The sequence below is a fragment of the Diceros bicornis genome, chromosome 9 (genome assembly GCF_020826845.1).
Source record: "Diceros bicornis minor isolate mBicDic1 chromosome 9, mDicBic1.mat.cur, whole genome shotgun sequence".
NCBI classification, from domain to species: Eukaryota; Metazoa; Chordata; class Mammalia; order Perissodactyla; family Rhinocerotidae; genus Diceros; species Diceros bicornis.
In genome coordinates, this window is record NC_080748.1 from 75,268,472 (window position 1) to 75,289,079 (window position 20,608).

The 20,608-nt window shown below is 37.2% G+C and overlaps 1 protein-coding gene across 1 annotated transcript in view; it reads left to right on the forward strand.

The window, feature by feature from the left end:
- The window catches only part of UBAC2 (UBA domain containing 2), a 166,695-nt gene that overhangs the window by 61,660 nt on the left and 84,427 nt on the right, over nt 1-20,608 (forward strand). The window lies entirely within an intron of this gene.

Genomic DNA, 20,608 nt, shown 5'->3' on the forward strand with positions numbered 1-20,608 from the left:
TTTTCTTGCTTTATTGCACTGGCAAGGATATCCAGTAAGATATTGAATAGGTGAAAAAAGTTGACATCCTTGTCTTGTTCCAGATCTTAGGAGGAAGACATTCAGTCTTTCATCTTTAATCATGTTAAACAGAGATGTTTCTAAGTTACTCTTTATCAGGTTGAGGAAGTCTCTTTTAATTTATAGTTTGCCTAGAGTTTTTATCATGAGTAGACCATGAATTTTGTCAAATAATTTTTTGCATCTATTGATATGGTCTATGGTTTTCCGTATTCAGACTGTTCAGGGCCAGCCCTGTGGCTTGGCGGTTGGGTGTGCGCGCTCCACTGCTGGCGGCCCGGGTTCGGATCCCAAGCGTGCACTGATGCACCGCTTCTCCAGCCATGCTGAGGGCATGTCCCACATACAGCAACTGGAAGGATGTGCAGCTATGACATACAACTATGTACTGGGGCTTTGGGGGAAAAAATAATAAATAAATAAAATTATTAGACTGTTTATATGGTGAATTACATTTCTTTGAATGTTGAACCGACCTTACATTACTGTGATAAACTCCACTGGATGTATTATCCCTTTTATATATTTCTAGATTTTATTTGCTAATATTTGTTGAGAATTTTTGTGTCTATGTTCATGTGTGATATTGGTCCATAATTTTCTTTTCTTATAATATCTTTGGTTTTGGTATGAAGGTAATGCTGGTCTGATAAAATTAGCTGGGATGTGTTGCCTTCTCTTCTGTTTTCTTGAAGTGTATGTGTAGAATTAGTATCATTTCTTTCTTAAATATTTGGTAGATTTTGTCACTCAAATCATCTGAGCATGGAGTTTTCTTTTTGGGTAGGTCTTTTTTTCCTCTATGAGTTCAGTTTCTTTTACATATTAACAACTATAAACAATTATGTGGATGTTTATACACACTCGGATGTTTATAGTGGCTTTACTTACAATTGCCAAAACTTGGAAGCAACCAAGATGTCCTTCAGTAGGTGAGTGGATGAACAAACCATGGTACATCCAGACAATGGAATATTATTCACTGCTAAAAATAAATTAGCTATCAAGCCATGAAAAGGCATGGAGGAAACTTAAATACTCAATACTTAATACTAAATGCTAAACTTAAATACTAAGTGAAAGAAGCCAGTCTGAAAAGGCTACATACTGTATGATTCCAACTCTGTAACATTCAGAAAACGGCAAAACTATGGAAACAGTAAAAATCAGTGGTTATTAGAGGTTAAGGGGGAGGGAGGGATGAATAGGCAGAGCACAGAGGATTTTTAGGTCAGTGAAAATACTCTGTGTGATACCGTAATGGTGGATACATGTCTTTATACATTTGTCCAAGCCCATAGAATGTACAACACCAAGCATGACCTGTAATGTAAACTGTGAACTGAATGATAATGATGTGTCACTGTAGGTCCATCAGTTGTAACAAATGTACCACTCTGGTGGAGGTTGTTGATAATGGGGTAGGCTGTGCATGTGTGGGGGATATCTCTGTACCTTCCTGTCAATTTACCTGTGAACTTAAAACTACTCTACAAAGAATCTTTAAAAGAAAGAAAAAATTTTCAATAGTTTTTCTCTATTTTCTGTTTGCAGTGTCATTGATTTTTGCTCCTATCATTGTTATTTCCTTCCTTCTGCTTGCTATGAAGTTAATTTGATCATCTTTATCTACTTTTTTAAAGTAGTTGACCATTGATTTGAGACCTTCTTTTTCTAAGTATTTTTATGCTATACATTTCTCTTTAAGTATTGCTTTAGCTGTATCCCACAAGTTTTATGTTTTTTATTTTTATTCAGTTAAAAATATTTTCCAACATTCCTTGTAACTTCCTCTTTGATTCTTGGATTATTCAAAAGTGTTGTTTAATTTCGAGGATTTCTCAAATATATTCCTGTTATTGATTGCTAATTTAATTCCGTGTAGTCAGAGAACCTACTGTGTATGATTCGAATTCTTTTAAGTTTGTTGAAGTTTGTTTTTTGTTCTATCTTGCTGAGTATTCCATATGTACTTAAAAAAGAGTATGTATTCTGATGTTGCTGGGTGGTGTGTTCTATGAATGTCAATTAGGTCAAGTTGGTTGATGTGGTTTTTATGTCTTCTATATCCCTACTGGTTTTCTGTCCACTTGTTCTTTAGTTACGGAGTGAGGAATGTTGAATACTTGAACTCTAGTTGTGAATTTGTCTGTTTCTCCTTTTTGATCATCCTTAATTTCAACTTTCTATAGTTTCCTCCTTAATTCTTAATGGAGTACTTTTGAAAATTTGAAAATACTTGTGGATCTTTGTGTATGGCAAAGCTCTGAGTCCCTGTATACATGAAGGTGTTTTTTCATTTGCTATCATTTTTAAATACTAATTTGGATGGATAAAAATTCTAGGTTGAAGTTTTTTTCCTTCAATATTGTAATAGTATTATCTAACTGTATTATTGAATTCCCTGTGTCTCTTCAGAAATCTGAGGTTGATCTTGTTACTTTGTCATTTGTTTGTTCTTTGCTTTTGGAAGTTTTTAGAATTTCCCCTGGTCTTTCTTAAATATCACTGTAAGAAGTGTCTACGTGTAGGTTATCTTTATCCAAATTATATGGCTAAGAGACCTTTAACTGAAATATTTTTGTGTTCTTTAAATGACTTATTATTTCTTTAAATAGATTTCTCTATCTCCTCCCCCATTCAGCCTTTTATGCTGACTTCTAGGAGAGTTTCTTTGTTTATTTTTCTAGCTTGGTAATTTGTTCTTCAACTGCATGTATCCTGTCTGTTATGTTTTTCATACTTAATGTTTCCACAGTCTGATTTCATATTTTTAATATTTTATCTTATCTCTTATATTAGTTTAGATATTAATACATATTATAACTTGGGGTTCATCTGTTCTAAAAATTCCACTTTCGTTAGTAATATTGTTCAGTTTGTTGTTTCTCTTTCATTGTGATTGTATTCTAAGGATGTCTAGTTATTTTGGCCTCTGAACTCATGTTCCCCTGAGGCGTATTAAACTATTTTGGCAATATCAGATCAGAAAAAAGAGGGACTGAGCCCTCCAGGTTGGAGAAGCCACAGTCACCACAGAACCATCTGTTACGTACTCCTCTTTGCTGACGTTCTGTCAGGCATGTAGGCTAGTTGGGGATTCACTTTCAAACTCTTAGAAATAAGCAATATTGAGAAGCAGCAATTTCTTTATATGGCGGTTTGTCTGGGGTAGAGGGAGGAAGGATGTAGAAGAAGAAATAGGGGAGGGAATGCTATCTCTTGTCGCCATTACCAACCTTGCAGTGTTGCTGTTGACAAATTTAGTAGAGATGTGATTATTAATACTTGGTGACACTTTGTGATGAGGTGCTTGAAGTGATTATGTTTTCATTTCTTTTTGGTTGTACACTTGTCAGGAAACTCATATATTTCTCTTCTGGAATTTTTCCTGAATTATTTTGATCATATCCCTTTCACGTTTCTTGGTTCTCTCTTTCTGAGAAATCCTATTTGGATTTTCAGCCTCCTGGACAGGTCTAGTTTTAATCTTTTTTTCCTCCTCTTTTCTTTCTTTTTGTATTTTTGTTCTCCTTGCTGGGAGATTTCTTGAATTCTGTCTCCCAACTCTTCTAATTAATATTTTAAAATAAACTTTTATTGAAGTACAACATGTACATGGAAAAGTGTACGTATCCTAAGTTTAGAGCTTATTGAATTTTTACAAAGTGACACCCTTTTAAACACCATCCAGATGAAGAAATAGAACATCGCCTGCACTCTAAAAGACTCACTTTCGGTGCCTCCCAGTCACTACTTCCTCCCAAAAGTCTATCCTGACTTTTAACACTCTGGTTTAATTTTGTCTGGTTTTGAACTTTATATAAATGGAAATGTAGACTTCTGTGTCTAGCATCTTTCTCTCAATGTCACATTCAGTTTCATTTGTGTTGCTGCACGTTGCAGTAGTTCATGCTTTATCGTTATTGTGTAGGACTTTGTTGTATGAATTACTACCATTTATGTATTCTACTGTTGATGCACATTGGGATTGTTTCTGAATTGGGACTATTACAAATACTGTTGCTGTGAACATCCTTGAACATGTCTTTTGTTCTATATATGTACACATTTCTGTTGGGTATATACCTAAGATTTGAAGGCTGAATCATAGGGTATGCATATGTTTAGCTTTAGAAGCTATTGCTAGTTTTGCTGTAGGTCAGGAATTTGGGAGCAGCTTAGCTGGGTGATTCTGGCCTAGAGTCTCTCATGTGATTGTGGTCAGAATGCCAGCAGGGAAGCATGGTCATCTGAAGGCCTGACTTAACTGAAAGACCCTCTTCCAAAATGGCTCCCTCACATGGCTCTTGGCAGGAAGCCTCAATTCCTCACCACGAAGCTGCTTGAGTATCTATGTGACATGGCAGCTAACTTCCCCTAGAGCGAGTGATCCAAGAGAGTTAGCAGTCCTTTTAATTTTAGTCATTTTAGTGAATGTGTGGTGATACATTATTATGATTTTAGTTTGCATTTCCTTGATGACTAATGAGATTAAGTACTTTTTCATCTATTGAGTGCACTTTAAATATTTTTGCTATCCTAGTTTTAATTTTTAGTAGTTCCTTTTTATTTTCTGAATGTTCATTTTTGCTGGCATCTTGTTTTTGTTTCATGGATGAACTATTTTTTCTTGTATCTTTCATGATATTAAGGATAATCTCCTCCCCACCCCCCCACCCCCACCCCTCCCGCCAGGTTTTCATTTCCCTCCACAATTTCTGTTTCTTCTGAGTTCCTTTTTTCCTTCTGGGTTTCTGATTTTGATGTTAGGGGCTTTCTTTAAATATCTCTGAGCCTTTGGCTATCTGTTTATATTTAAGAGCCAGCTTCTAAAAAAGCTGATTTAGGAAATGGATTGTGTGCCAGGGGCTGAATAACATGGACTTCATTGTAGGTTGCCCTGGTTGGGATATTTCACTGTGAATTCCCAATATCAGGATCTATAAATTTATGTCTTTTTTTCCCTTGTGAAATTGTCAGATTCCCCAGAGCATACTCTCCAGTCTACTACCTATAGGGTATGTCTGGGAGTCTCAACATTTAGTATATAAACTTTGATTTAGTATATAAACTTTGATTTTGGGGATTGTATTTGCACTCTCAGCTATGAGAGTCCCCCAGTCCCAAGGCATTCCCTGTTACCATTTCTAGATAATAAACCCCCAGTCGTCTGCCAGGATGGGGAGGGGCAGCTAGCAGGTGGGCAGAGTGTTGGAAGGGGTCAGTGCTCTGTCTGCTTCTCACCGGTTCCAGAAAAACGTGGTACTACTAGTCCTGCTGCCTGTGGGGAGTTTGTGTTAATCAGTTTGCTTCTCAGATTTCACCACTGCTGGTTTAGTATTTCATTTTCTCGGATTTGCCAAGTTAGTTACCACTCTACTCCTGTTTTCCAACTTAGAAAAATTGTTACAGTCATCAACTCTTCTTTATCTTTGTGGATTTATGCCTTTAAAAAATCTTTTAATGCCATTCTTACAAGGTTTTAGAAAATAACAAAGGAGGTAAGTACATGTGCTCAATCCACCATCTCTAACTGGCAGTTTTGTTTTTTAAAAGTATGTATGTTTTAAGAACACTTAAAATTGTGAAATCAAATTATTTTCTCTCCATTAATTATATCAGGTTGCCTCTACAAGCATTCATAAATTTTATTAAGGTCATTGTACATTATGTCATCTTCAAGCGGTATTCTTTTACTCAAAATAAAATAGACTTTGTAATCACTGTGCTATATTGTCTTACTTCCATGAGCCTATTTCCTGGATCTCTTAGTATTTCAGTCAATTTTGTCTCATCCGAATTCTCATCCAATCCCAGCAACCTTCAAGGCTCATTCTTTGTTTCTTTGCAAATTGTGTTTTAGGCATCTACATACTGTTCTCTGTAATCTGCTGGAGTGGTGGTGGTGAAGGGAGCAAGGAGGAGCATGCTTAGTCTTAGGATCTGTCTCCAGGAATTTAATGTTGTTCTAATTTATATAAATACCCAATTTCCAGCAGGATAAATTTCCTACTGATCTCATCATAGAGGGACTTTTCCTGTTTTTTTTGATGATCAGGTTAATGTTTGACATAGATCTTGCTTTATCCAAATTTTCTAATTCTGCATCTTGGCATTGCAAAGGATAAAACTTTCTAGGACTGGGCACAGATGATTCAGGAGGCCAAGAAACAAATATTATGGTGCCACCATAATTATTTGGTGGACTTATTTAGTTATTTAGATCTGTTTAAAAGAATCAGTCATAGATATTTAATGTAATCCTTTCTTAATTTTGTAGCCCTGTTTTAGACTATATAGCACTATGTTGAGTTATAGTGTTACTGTGGTAATCGAGTTGATATCAAGACGTAGTATTAACTTTTAATCTCAAAAGTGCTAAGGGATTGCATTCTCTAGAGCTGAGGGCCAGTTGGAGAGTAGCAGCCCACCTGTAATCATCTGTGGTCATCCTGAATATCAACCGTTGGAATGTTTTAAGGGAAGTGGGTATTGTGGGCAAAGTTAACAATAAGTGACAGTTAGCTTTCTAAATTATTTGTCCCTTTGGTTTGAACTTGAGCTAAATATTCAACATATAAATAATCATCACAGCTTGAATGATGATCAGTGCTTTTACTTTAGAAGTAAAGCTTTATTTCTCAAAATAAAGATAGAGCCACCAGGGCCTCCAAATTTGAAATGATCACGTTAATGTGTAGAATAATAGATTAGATGAATTGCACTAATAGATGTTTTAAATATCTTTTCTCCTTTGATTCCTATTTAAAAAAAATCTTTATGAAATTGGTATGGTTATATCTATTTTACTGGTAAGAAAACTGATTATCAGAGACATTAAGAAATCCGCCCAGGAGTATATAACTGAGTTAACAGGGTTGGAATTTTGACCAAGATTACTCCACTCTAAAAACAGCTAATAAGAAGAAATAGTCAAATAAAGAAATAGAAGTTGACCGGATCGTGGTTCCTCATGTGTATCAGTTTGCTGAGGATTATGTTTCTCAGTATTGATCACAACAAATGTTTAGATTTTCTTTCCTTCATGAGTTACTCTTTATAAAGTCCGCTGTTGTGTAGCTCAAGTCTTTGTATTTGGAGCTCTGTTTCGCCCCCTCCACCACCACACTTCTCCTCTGGCCCCCTCCTCTTACCCTTTAACTTCTTCCCACCCCTCTCTGCTTATCCCGTTTCCTCTCCCTTAGCAGCAATACCTACTGGTTTGGTTAGACCTACCAGAGGTTTTTAGTTAAGTAGGTTCTTAAATGTGATTGCACGAAGCAAAGTTGACTAATGAAAGAGAAGTTCCTCAGAATTTTTATTTAGAATGAGAGGTGTGAGATAATAAATAGCCCTGGCTCAAAGGCTTCAGGAAAACTTAAAGGTCACTTCTCACAGAAGCTTTCTTTGACCATCCCCACGCTCAGACTAGGTCACAGTCTCTTGTGATATGCTTTCTTAGAACATTTCTCATAGCACTTATCACCATTGAAATTAAATAATTGTGTAATGAATGGTTTAATATCTGTCCCCTCCGCTAGAATATAAGCTTTATGCAAGCAGGAGACCATGTCAGTCTTAGCTACTGATCATGCCTTGGTTAGCCTAGTGGCTCCCACATAGCGGGCACCTACGATGGATGGATGGGTGAATGGATGGTGGATGGATGGCTAGAGTAAATAAATGAATGAAAAGTCATTGTTCTTTTGATTCCATTTCATCTCCTTTTGTTTAGACTATTGCAGTAACTTCCTAATTGTCCTCCTTGTCACCATCTCAAAGCTATCATCTGCGCTGTCCCACCCCCCTAATCTTGTCTCCAAAGGAGTTGATATCTTATTCCTTTACACCTTCAGAAACCTGTGACTTCCTACTTTATAAAATTTAACTTGTCAGTGTGACACCTCAGAGTTGAGTTCCAACCAACCTTTCTAGCCTCATTTTCTCTCATTCCCCTCTTGTATTCTATACCCCAGCTGAGTTGCATTATTCCCCACTACTTATCACTCCTGTGTCATTTCACATCTCTGAATTTATTTATGCAGACAATTTGATTACAGCATCCTTCCTCCCCTCGCTTGGCAAACTTCTGCTTATCCTTCAAGACTCACCTTGGGTATCCCTACTCTATGAAACCCTACCCCAGCCAGAATTAACCACTCCTTCCTTTGTGCTCTCAGTTGACTTTATGCTTACAAGTTACATGTAACATTTATTACCTGTTTTTATAATTATTTACCTAATTGACCTGTCAATTTGATGCTTTTTAAAGAGCAGGATCTTATTCTCTTTTATAGCTCCCTCAGCTTGGAGCATCTGGGAGACAGCATGGAGTAGTGGGAAGAGTGTTCTTTAATACCAAAGAGACCTGGCTGTGATTGAAGTTTTGAAGGGCCTTCGATTATTCTTTTGTACTAATGCCCTTTGCTTTCTTTTCCTTTCTTTTCTTTTTCTTTGTTTTTTGGTAAGTCACCTCAAATCTGTTACTCATAAGAAAAATATAAAAATTGAATTTCAAATTTGAGTTCAATGACCTTTTTAAAGGATTGAAATATTGTGGATTTATAAAATCATTTCCAGGATCTTACCTAGAGAGAACCATATAATCCATTCATTCTTATATTCTCAGAATATCTCTTTTCCCAACAAGAAAGTTCTCAAACTTCCCATCAGTTCAGTATTTGGGTGTCTAATGCCATGGGTCTGACATCATCCATTAGGAATCAGTGAACACATACCATATACGTCCCAGGCACTCTGCATACACATTGATGTCCCTTTAATGCTCAGAATAACTGTACAGTGGGAACTATCATCTTCTTTGAGGAAGCAGGCTCAGAAACCGTGAACACCATTTTCTGTCAAGTGATAAAAGAAAAATCATGATGTTTGAAGATATGTAAGGAGAGGAAGTGGCTTCTGTTGCCTCACTTACCTATTTGACATTGTCTGAAGAATGATGAGGAAACGAGATAGCTACTCAAGGTAATCAAGATGTTAGTAGTGTTTGAAGCCCAGTGTCTTCGGAATCAAATATAGTGCACAGAGAGTTTCTTCCCCTTGGGGATTGTTGGTTAATTGTGAAAGGAGACTCAGGCTTTTCACAGTGCAGGGATTTCATCGATAGTTTCAGGGGCCAGTGCCTTTCCAGGGGACAGATTTAATGCATCCTGTTTGAAAGGATCTGTAAGCTTTCAGCAGAGGGTTTTGTAAAGCCACAGGATCAGTGATTTTATATTTGAATGTGAAAGGCAGTGACATAGTTGACTTAAACCAGAGTTTTCTCACCCTTGGTTGCCACTTGTGGCTGCATAGTTCTTTGCTCTGGGGGTGCTGTCCTGTGCACTGTAGGATGTTTAGCAACATCCCTCGCCTCTACCCACTAGATGCCAATAGCAACTCCCCCACCCCCGCCCAATCATGACAACTAAAAATGTCTCCAGATGTTGCCAGATGACATTTGGGGGGCAAAATTGCCCCTGCTGGAGGGCCACTGACCTAAACTAAGCTTTTACAGGGCTATCCTGTGTTTTGAAATCCCATAACATGCATAGTGTTGGGTGATAAATAGAACCTTGAAAAGAGTTAGCCCATACCCTTGAGGAGCTGATGACCTGTGAAGCTTGTTGAGATCTTTTGACTAGGTAGAATATTTCTAGTAGTTGACTGAAATAGCTTTGGTTGAGGCTATTAGTAAAGATTTGTTTCAAAGAAGTTTAACATCTGTTTTCATTTCTGCTTTTGTAAGTTGCTTTGCTACTCAATTCCTTTATTTTAGCTATCTTCCTCTTAGGACTTAAAATATTTGAGTATATGTCAAAAGTTCTAGTTTAATAGCAGATATGTTTTATTCAAACAAATAAAAATACTAATAATTTTAAATTAGGGTAGGATGGTAGAAAGTTTAATGTTGTTAAGTCAGGCTCAGATGATGGCAGAGTAGATAGTAGTGAAGGGAACTAGAAGTCTGGTTGTATTCGAGTCACTTCCTGTTCTTGTTTATCATTGGAAAGTTGTACCTTATGAAAGATTTTAAATTCAGATCACTGTATTATTCTAAGAAAAAAACGTCTAAATGCTAACCACGTCTTGGTAACCATAGCAAAATATACAGCACACAAAAATAATCTCATACCTATTTTAGAGTTGATTTTTTTTTTTGTAGATATATGTTGAGTTCTGAAGTATCTAATGTGCTTTTATTATCTGAGGTCAAAGGGAAAAAGGCTGTCTCAGTTATAAGAGCACAGGCATGTAGTAGAACCAACTCTGGCTTATTTAGCAGAGAGGGAGTTTATTATTAAAGCAATTGAGAGAATATGGGTGGGAGAGCAAAGAATCAGTCTTGGATTCAACAAAGCCAGAATAACAGTCAACGGGCAGCTTGGTCTGTATTGTTTTCAGCTCTCATCCCTTAATAAATATTTGTTATGTAAATAAATTACTGGACCAAGGATATGTTCGTTCATATCAGCAACAACATGACGAAAACATAGAGCGTTGCATTATGGAATGTTAATATTATACATTTTATTTGGAAATTTTTTTTGATAGCACAATTTACCCTTTCTATTAAGGAATCTTGATATGTACATGTTGAATAACTATTTTGTTCCAGAGAGCCTTATTTTACATGTGTTCCTGATTTAAATGAACATCCACGATAGTCTTGTAAGAGTACATACTGATATTGCTTTGTCCTTTGTGAGAAAGCAGAGGTTCTGAGAATTGATTGAGTCACTAGGATCATGTCTATTTATGTAGCAGAGTCTAGATTGAAATTCATGCTTGTCTGACTCTTAACTCAGACATATCCCTCTTTGCAACACTACGTTCTTTTTTTTTTTAGGTAAAAAATCTAGTTAATGGTCATCTGTTCACTATACTAGAAAGTAATTTGAGTGTACTATAAACTTATCAAACTGAGGCTTCCTATATACATTTTAAGCTGCAGTGTTGTGTTGCAAATGTTTATAAAAATAAATTTGGGGGCCGGCCCCGTGGCTTAGCGGTTAAGTGTGCGCGCTCTGCTGCTGGCGGCCTGGGTTCGGATCCTGGGCGCGCACCGATGCACTGCTTGTCAGGCCATGCTGAGGCCGCGTCCCACATGCAGCAACTGGAAGGATGTGCAACCATGACATACAACTATCTACTGGGGCTTTGGGGAGAAAAAGGGAAATAAATAAATAAATAAATTTTAGTGTCTAAAGATAACTTTTATGATTATATGCGAATTTTGCTGCTAAAATAAGGAGTACAAAATAAGCACATGCTGCAAGAAAATTTTAAGATTAGGGGAATATGCCCCATGGAATGGTATCTGAAAAAGCACTGACTACCTGACGCCCCAGTTATTTAGCTGTTAATTTTCATTTTATTTAATAGACAAAAGAAACCGTGCTGTTTCTCTTTAGAGCTCTCAAATACTGCCACTATGTTTTATACTTTTAAAAAATTTTTGAAAGACTTCAGACTTATAGAAAAGTTACAAGAATAGTACAAAAAACTCCCTTATACCTTAAACCCAGATGACCTAACTATTAATAATTTTTACATTTGCTTTATCATTTTCTCTCTCTCTATACAGTCATGCATTGCTTAACAATGGGGATTGTTAAGTTCTGACATTCTGAGAAGTGTGTTGTTAGGCAATTTCCTCGTTGTGTGAACATCATAGAGTGTACTCACGTAAACCTAGATGGTATAGCCTACTACACACCTAAGCTGTATGTTACTAAATTTACAGGACCACTGTCATATATGCGGTCCGTCATTGACCGAGAAACATCGTTATGCAGCACATGACTATACATATGGTATTTTTCCTGAATCATTTGAGAACAAGTTGTAAATGTAATGCCCCTTTACCCCTAAAACATCGGTATGTATTACTTTATTTATATTTGGCACTTGTCCAAATAATGTCCTATTTTATAGCAAAACGGAAAAAACAGTCTGGTCCATGGTGCAATCCAGAAATACATCTTGCACTTACTTGTTATGTCCCTTTACTCTTTAATCTGGAACAGTCCTTATTCTGTCTTTGTCTTTTATGATCTTGACATTTTAAAGAGTATAAGCCAGTTACTTTATAGAAGACAGACCTTATTTTGATAATGTGGTAAAATTAAAGTTTTTGAAGATGAAGCATTAGGTGAAAATAATTTGTATTTCCCATGTTTCTCTTGGTATAACCTGTTAAAGCTGTTTATTATGAAAAATTTCAGTCACAAAAGTGGAGAGAATAATAAAATAAGCCCTATTACCCAGATTCAATAATTAACATTTTTGCCCCCTTCCTTCTTCTATTCCCCTAAAAACTAAATACTTTAAAGTATTTTGAAGCAATTTCTAGACATAATATTTTATTCCATAATTAAGTAAGCTCTAAAAAATAGACATTTTATTATGTAACCATAATATTACTTTACCTAACAGGATTATTTGTAATTCCTTAATATTATATACTACTGAGACTATATTCAAATTTCTCTTATTACTTTGGAAAAGCCCTTTTACATTTGGTTTTGCATTTGATTGTGTTGTCTCTTTAGTTTCTTTTTCTTTTAATTAGAAGGTCCTTCCTCCCTTTTGATAGAGTATTTTAGTGTTTTATGTGGTATGATGGATATCCTTAGATTGGCTTGCTCATTATCTTTTTCAGGGTCCTCCTAGTATACCCCCACAAAAAGCAGAGGTCGGAAAGCTGAATGCTCTGTTTTTTAAACTCTCTTGTGTCCAGAGTTCTGGATGTGATTTAGGCTCCACTGATCAGAAGAACTAGTGTGGAGCTTGAGTTCAGCATGAGCCAAGGGAGTAGCATAGGAAATACCCATTTTGCTGGTCCAGTTCTACAGACTCAACAGGGCTCTGGAGGTTGCAGTTCAGACAACTTCCTGATCCCTAGACTCTGCTGAAATGATATAATGACTTCCTGGTTTCCCAGGGCCATTCCTTATGTGTTGTTCCATGAGTCTGTTCCCAGAGGCAGCCTGGATCTGCCCTTTCAGTGATTTCATAAGCACCTAGTTCTGTGTACTAAATCTTTTTCTGCCCAAAATAGCTTGAGAGGTTTCTATTATTTGTAAGTGAATCTTAGCTGACAGAACTGGTAATCAAAAGAGTATAACTTTTATATGTGACGACAAAGCAGTATATCTGAATCTGAGATACTTAGATTTAGACTGGGACGTGGTTTAAGGAAAAGGAAGTAACTCTGTGTTAGGAGATAGGTTACTCATGGAGCATTATATGTGTGCATGTGTGTATGTTTATGAACCCCCAACAGTCTTTTCATGTGAATTTCTGGTATATCCTGTTGTTTTTTTTTTTTTGCTGAGGAGGATTTGCCCTGAGCTAACATCTGTGCCAGTCTTCCTCTATTTTGTATGTGGGTTGCTGGCACAGCATGGCTGCCAACGAGTGGTATAGGTCCACGCTGGGGAACTGAACCTGGGCCGCTGAAGCGGAGTGTGCTGAACTTCACCACTAGGCCACCAGGCCAGCCCCTGGTATATCTTGTTCTTTGCTGGTGACTTTGTCACCAAAAGCCACGTCTTACTAGGACTTCTTACAGGTCTGTTGAGACTACCCTTCCATGTGATCTTAGATATGAATGTGGCCCTGTGTGTCCCATTCCTGTCTTCTTGTATAACGTGGGGTGCTGCAGCTAACTGATTAGAGACAGAGATTTGCAGCCACGTGATATTGCTGCCATATCTCTCAATCTTTTGTGAATTTGTCCCTGAATTTCTGCTTCCACCCTAGATGTAATGAGAGTATGGAAATGTGTTGGAGACTACATTTACCAGTTTGTTAAATTTATTACAGAAAATTTCAAATATACACAAATGCAGAGAGAATAGTATAATGACTACCATGTCCCCATTACTTTATCAGCATTTTGTCAAACACACAAACTTCAAATAATTTGATAACTGGATTCCTAATGGGACACTTTTTTTTCCTTTCCGTTTTCCACTTTACCATTTACTTTCCAAATTCTGCATGGCCAAGACCTATAGTATCCCTCAGCCCTGCTCCTGCCTCCAATGGACCAGCCTCTCCCTGGGTCTCTCCAGAGACCTGAGTGCGTGGGTACAGGCACCGTCATGCACAGTGTCTCAGGTAGAGCCCTTTCCTGATTGTTGGGACTAAGAACAGGGACTACTTTAATTTCTTGTCATGGGAGTGTTGTGTTGATGGGTCTCTTTGATGATGCTTTCCCCTTAACAGCTGTTCTTTAAGTAAAACCAATAACACTCAAATTCATGACCTTTTCCTTGCTCTTGTTCCCTTAATGGGAAAAATAGGTGGTAATACATTAGATAGCGCTTGTAATAGTTTCATTACTTTCTTCAATTATAATATATGGTAGACCAATACATGATAATATTGTTTGCATTTATTTGTTAAACCCTAATACAGGCAGTAACTCCATATATTTTCACTATGTATATTTTTTAAAAAGCAAGTGTTTCGCTATAGGACTGAAGGGAAAAATTGTGGAACCTGCTGCCTTCACGCAAGAAGAACACATCAAAATGTTACTTTTTTTAGAGTAGGATTAAAACCTTTTGTAGCCTACGTGTAGTTTCATTCTGAGATACTTTTTTCTTCTCAAACCCTACATGGGAAAAATCATTCTTACAAGATATAGAAACCGGAGATAAATGTTCTCACACTCTGAGAAAACTGATAAAAGCCAGTCAAAAATCATTTGAGTTCTTGGTTTGGATCAGTTGTTGCGGGGACCATGTTAGACAGAAAGTCATATGGTTCCTGTCCATGAGTGGCCTGCAGTTTATGAGTAGACAAGACATCTAAAGAGCATTATTAACAACAAGAAGCAACATAGTAAGTGTGCAAATAGAGAGAAAGAGAAGGTCTTTAAAATTTTTGAAGAAGATAAACTATTGAAAAATAAAATAAAATCATGTATTTTCCCATGTATGTTACCCTCTTATATAGTTTTTTCTGTCTAACAACTGCAGTGTTGCTGAGATTTCTCTAAGTTTGAACAGTCTGGGTATGCATTATCAGGGATAAATTAAATCAATGTACGTAGTCATATCTTGCCGTTTTTGTTTTTTTTTTTTTCCTGTGAGGAAGATCAGCCCTGAGCTAACATCCATGCCAATCCTCCTCTTTTTGCTGAGGAAGACTGGCCCTGGGCTAACATCTGTGCCCATCTTCCTCCACTTTATATGGGACGCCGCCACAGCGAGGCCTAACAAGCAGTGCCTCGGTGCATGCCCAGGATTCAAACCCGGGCTGCCAGCAGCAGAGCGCACGCACTTAACCGCCACGCCACGGGGCTGGCCCTATGTCTTGCCTTTTTGTATGTGGAAGGAAGAGGAAAAGCTCCTCTTCTACTCTCAACTGAAAACTTTCTTTTTGGAAAAGAAATCTTCACTGATTTAAATGTCATTCTAGTTTCTAATTTAATATATTTTCCATGATTAATATTTTAGTACCAAGCATGTATTGGTTATCTGTTGCTGCCTAATGAATTATGACACGCAATAATAAAACTTCTCGTCCGTCATACTTTAAGAATACAAATCATATACTATCCTTAGCTAATACTTGATGACACCGTAGTCAGTATATATTTTTTGTGTATTATCTATGTGCAAGGTGCTGTGTTCGGAGTTACCCAGAATAGAAAGAAGTAAAAGACAAGGTTTCTGCCGCAGTGGACCTCATGTTTCAGTTGAGGGATATAAGGGTAACGCACATGAAATAATAGACCATAGGCTGTATGATGTTGGCAGAGAGTTTACATATTATATAATGCTATTATTTCATTGATAAGAAAACTGAAATCTAGACAGGCTAAAAGACTGAACAGAAGTGATGTAGCTGATTAATAATCAAACCAGAACCAGGCCACAGGTTTCTAGGCCAGTGTGTTTTTCTCTTCCTTTGTTGTAAGATAATATACATCTAAAGTTAAAACTGTGTGGTGTAGACTGTATAAAAGGCAGATAAGTTGAGGAAAGGAAGATGGGTGGCTTGAGTAGTCAAAGAAGGATTAAAAGAGGAGGTATGATTGGGATGTGAGTAAAGAATAAATGGAGGAAGCATAATCATCCAACCAGTGAGAACCAAATATTATTATATTCATGGGACAGAGGCAAAACCAACTAGACTAACTTGAAAGGTACATGTTGGGCAGTGGAGAGAAATTAGGTTGCAGGGGCTCGAAAGTGTGGGAGAGGAGCTTGGACTTCATGTGGAGATCGTGGGGAATTATTCTCAATCCTTGAGCATGAAATGACACAATGAAAGTGGGATTAAGGAAGATTTTTCTTTGCCAGCAGAATTGGATAGTGTCTTCATTTTTCTTTTCTTACACTCTGTGTATTGTCTGTTTCATTCTAAGAGGTTAAACACTATTTTAATCAGAAGGCTAGCTTATATTGTAGCCATAAATTAACCCTGAAATTTCAGTGGCTGAATACATAAATGTGTTTGTTGTTTGTGCTACTTGGTCAACACAGGTGAACAGGGTATGGGGGTGGGGAGCTCTCCAATTACTCATCCAAGGACCCAGGCTGATAAAGGTCCCACCATCTAGAACATTGCTGGTCGCTGTGGTGGGAGAGAAGAGCGTGATGGAATATCCCTCACTGTTCTCCAACGTTTCAGCCCGGAAGTGACATGTCACTTTTGCCCCCAACCCATTGGCCAGAAGTAGTGACATGTGCTCCCCAAGGGAACTTGAGGATATTCGCTGAGTAGTAAGTGTCTCTTCCAAGACTCTTTGAGGACCTGGAGCATATAATTCCACTTGTTTAAGAGAGATAATATAGTGATTAAGAGTGTAGACCCTGGAATCAAACTACCAGAGTCTAGAGCCTGGCTCCCCCACTTACTAGTTGTGTAACCTTGGGCAAGTTACTCAACTTCTCTGGAGCATAATTTCCTCATCTGTAAAACACAGATAGTAATGGAACAAGCCTCGCAGAATTATTGTGAGGCTTGAATGAGCTTATATATATATGCTTAGAGCATTATGCCATGTAATTGATAGCAAGTATTAATTATTGTTGGTATTATTAATCTTCCGGTTTCCAGTATAGTATCTGAAAGGAAGGCTAAAGTTTCTGGCTCTAGTTGAGAGGGTCAGTGGGAAAGAGTTGTAGTAATTTAGGTGTGTGATGCCAGTGTCTGAACTTGGATGATGCTATTGGGCAAAAAAAAGATGGGCAAGAGAGAGTGCAAGTGGAGAAAACTCAAGCAAGATTCACTGGCTAAATACTGTGGATGAGAGAAGAATGATCAAGTTTGGGTGACAGAGAGTGAAGCCTGAGTGTGCAGAGAAATTAGGTGCCCCCTGCAGGGAAAGAAGATGAGCTGAAGTTCCGATGTGGTGATGGGAGATGTCCAAGGCATAGGAAGCCGCAGAAAGTGGAGGAATGCAGCTGTCTCTTAATGACGTGTTCTAGTAAGTGGTGACATCCTCATGCTTCGAGTCAGGCTACAGGTGCTGGGATCAGATGGTTTGGATTTAATTCCCGGCTCCACCTCCCCATGTGGCCTGGCAATCTAGTTTCCTCATCAGCAAAATAGAGATAATAATTGTACCTCTCTCTTAAGGTAATGAGGATTAAATGAGATATAATGCCTGTCAAGTGCTTGGAAAAGTGGCATATAGTAAATGGTCAATAATTGTTCCTTCTTAACTAATTGAGGTTTTAGTTGAATAGAAATTTGGGGGTTATCTTTTAAGTATCAGTTTTTTGGAGTTTAATGTAAAACAGACTTCCCTTGGTAGCGGTTCTCATGAGTGCATTTAGTTCTCCCTGGACTCAAAAGAATGGACCGTGTTGTCGCGAGATCACTTCTAATCCACATACTTTTCATTTTCTCATTCTTACCTGAATAGTCAATGAGCAAATGTTTTTAGCTTTACAAAGAATAACAAATTACAGTGGGCTAAAAAGTGACCAAAATAGACCATTTGAAGGGCTAATTTAAGATCAGTGCTTCCCCTTTTAAAATTGCCTGGTGCTTTTTACTGATTATTAGGAGTCACTGCCCTTGCCTCTTGAAATGTAAAGTTATTTCCAAGCAGAACATATGACTGTATCTAGATTTAAATTGGCTTGTTGGGTAATTAGCTCTATCCTTTAGTGTGTCTAGTTTAAATTGCGGTGTCTTAAAGGGTACGCATATGCTCTAGCATATGTAATTAAGCATTTAGGGCGTTTCTTTTCATTTCATTGAGAAATTAGAACTTCACAGATATTTCATCAGGGCTTTAGAACTTTTGTTAGGAGCTGTTCAATTAGATGGATAGTGGAGAACTTGCTGTGTACCAGGTGCTGTGTATATAACAAGACATCCTTAATCTCATGGAACTCACAGCCTAGCTGAGTTTATAATCTACCTACTGATGGTTATTTGTCCTATTTAAGGATTAGATAGTCTGCTGGCATGTAATGAAACAAGCCTCCTAATACTTTTTCAGGATCTATGTGATTCAGTTTTGTCTTTGTTACGGCTAGGATATGGAGTTAGGGTTGCATTCCTGATGCTGCCTCTTATTTACCAGGTGCCTTTTATGAATTTAGATTTCTTTATAAAGTATGGGCAATAGTCTCTGCTCATCTTGTTTCACAGGATTGTGAAAAGGAAGACATCACATAATGTATGGATTATTTTGTAAATTATTGAGCTTTTCACATATACCTGACATCATTTCTGACATCTGACATTTAGTATTCTATACTATCACTGAAGAGTCGATGCATTTATACTGATTCAAACTAAATAGCTTTGAGGGTTGTTTTTTAATTAACCAAATGTTCCTTTTAGAAATAAAAATAAAATTATGAAAGAAGTAAATATGATTAGCTGCCATGTAACTATCAGCTTTCCCAGATGAGTTTTCCTAGCTCCCTATTATTATTTAAAATTGTTAATAATATATCACCTGAGTCATGTAGAAAACACGGGGTTGTGATTTTTCAAACTGTGTATTATATAGGCCACCTCCTTTGTTCTGTAACAGAATACAAAAATTATACAGCACTGTCCCTGTTCTCCGAGTTTACCTACTCATGAGAGAAATGCACAGGAAATAAATGTAAAGCCAACTAATAGTATAAGACAATGAGAGGGTGCCTCAAGGCCAGGTGTGAACAATGGCTTCGTGAATGAAATAGACAGTAAGGGCCTCTTGAAGGAGAGCAAATATCTGAGTTTTACTGGAGCATAGACTTTTTTTTTAAGGTTAGTTGGAGATGGGTTTTAAAGTTTACCTTTTTGGCAATATGGCTACTGATAATTGGATAAAATTATTTATGTAGATTTGTGCTATAGTGGAAGGAGGAGGCAGAAAAATAAACAGATAAAAGGATATATTTCTCCTTTGTCAAGTGACATAGATATTTGCTTTTTTGTTTGAAAGATCTTAAGAATTGACCCCATTAGAATCACAGAGAGGACTCTCATCTGCTCTGAAACAGCACGTTGGTTCATACATAAGATAGTTTATGCTCAAATGTAGTCATAGAACTAGGGTACCAGAAAGATGCTCTGAAATTAAGGAAGCTTTGTTTCTAGTTTTCCATTAGTAGCTTTCAAACTGTTTTCTTTTTTGGGATACAACTCAAATGACTACGTTAGTGCCACCTGGCCTAAAATGTAGTGTCTTGCCCTTTTTTCTCCTTTACTTGGGAAGGTTGATAGATGGAGTGAAGGAAAGGCCCTAAGATTCTGACTTCCATCCACATGGTCTCACCTGTCTCCATAAAGTGTTACAAAGACCAGTGCCTATTTTTGTCAACGGCTTTAAGCTCAGGTGTCTCTTTGTGAAATTAATGCAATACAAATCTGAAAGTACTCAGTAAATGGTGTTGAATCAACCATTTAAGATTAATTTTCTTATAGGATAAAAGTTGAAAATGAGTAAGATAAGAATTTAAAAGAAAATGTTTCCAGGATATGAAGCCTAATAAAAATCTAAAGTATGACTCGTGATATAGCATTTCATTTCTTTATGTTCCATTATCAAAATTGGTATCATTGCTAATATAGATACTGTATTGGGGTAATTTTGAGATTGAGTAAAACAAATTTGAGCTGGCAGACAGGGTGACTATACTTGCAAAGGTCATGCTATTCATCCTAAGGTATTCATTTGAGAAAATGTATAATTTTGTAAAGAATCCTGGGAACTCTAAGTTTATAATTTTGCATTTTACTCCCTATCTTATTTAGGTAAGCAGCAACTACACCCCCCATTGCTCATCTTCCCTATTTTTTCTGGTAACCCAAACCATTGAAATACAGATACAAAGTACTACCAACCTTTGAATAAAAAAAGAAATGATCCCCTAGAGACCCAAGAAAAACCAAGCATATTTGCATATTTTTTGTTCTCAAGAATAATTTACCTAGTGGACCCTCCTCCCAATGAGTACCTACACATAAAGTCCTTGTCATATTCCTGAGCAGTGGCCCTTAAATACTATGCTGGCTGTTGAGGGAGGAGCTCAATGCTTTCATCGCTTCCATCACCATCATCATTTAT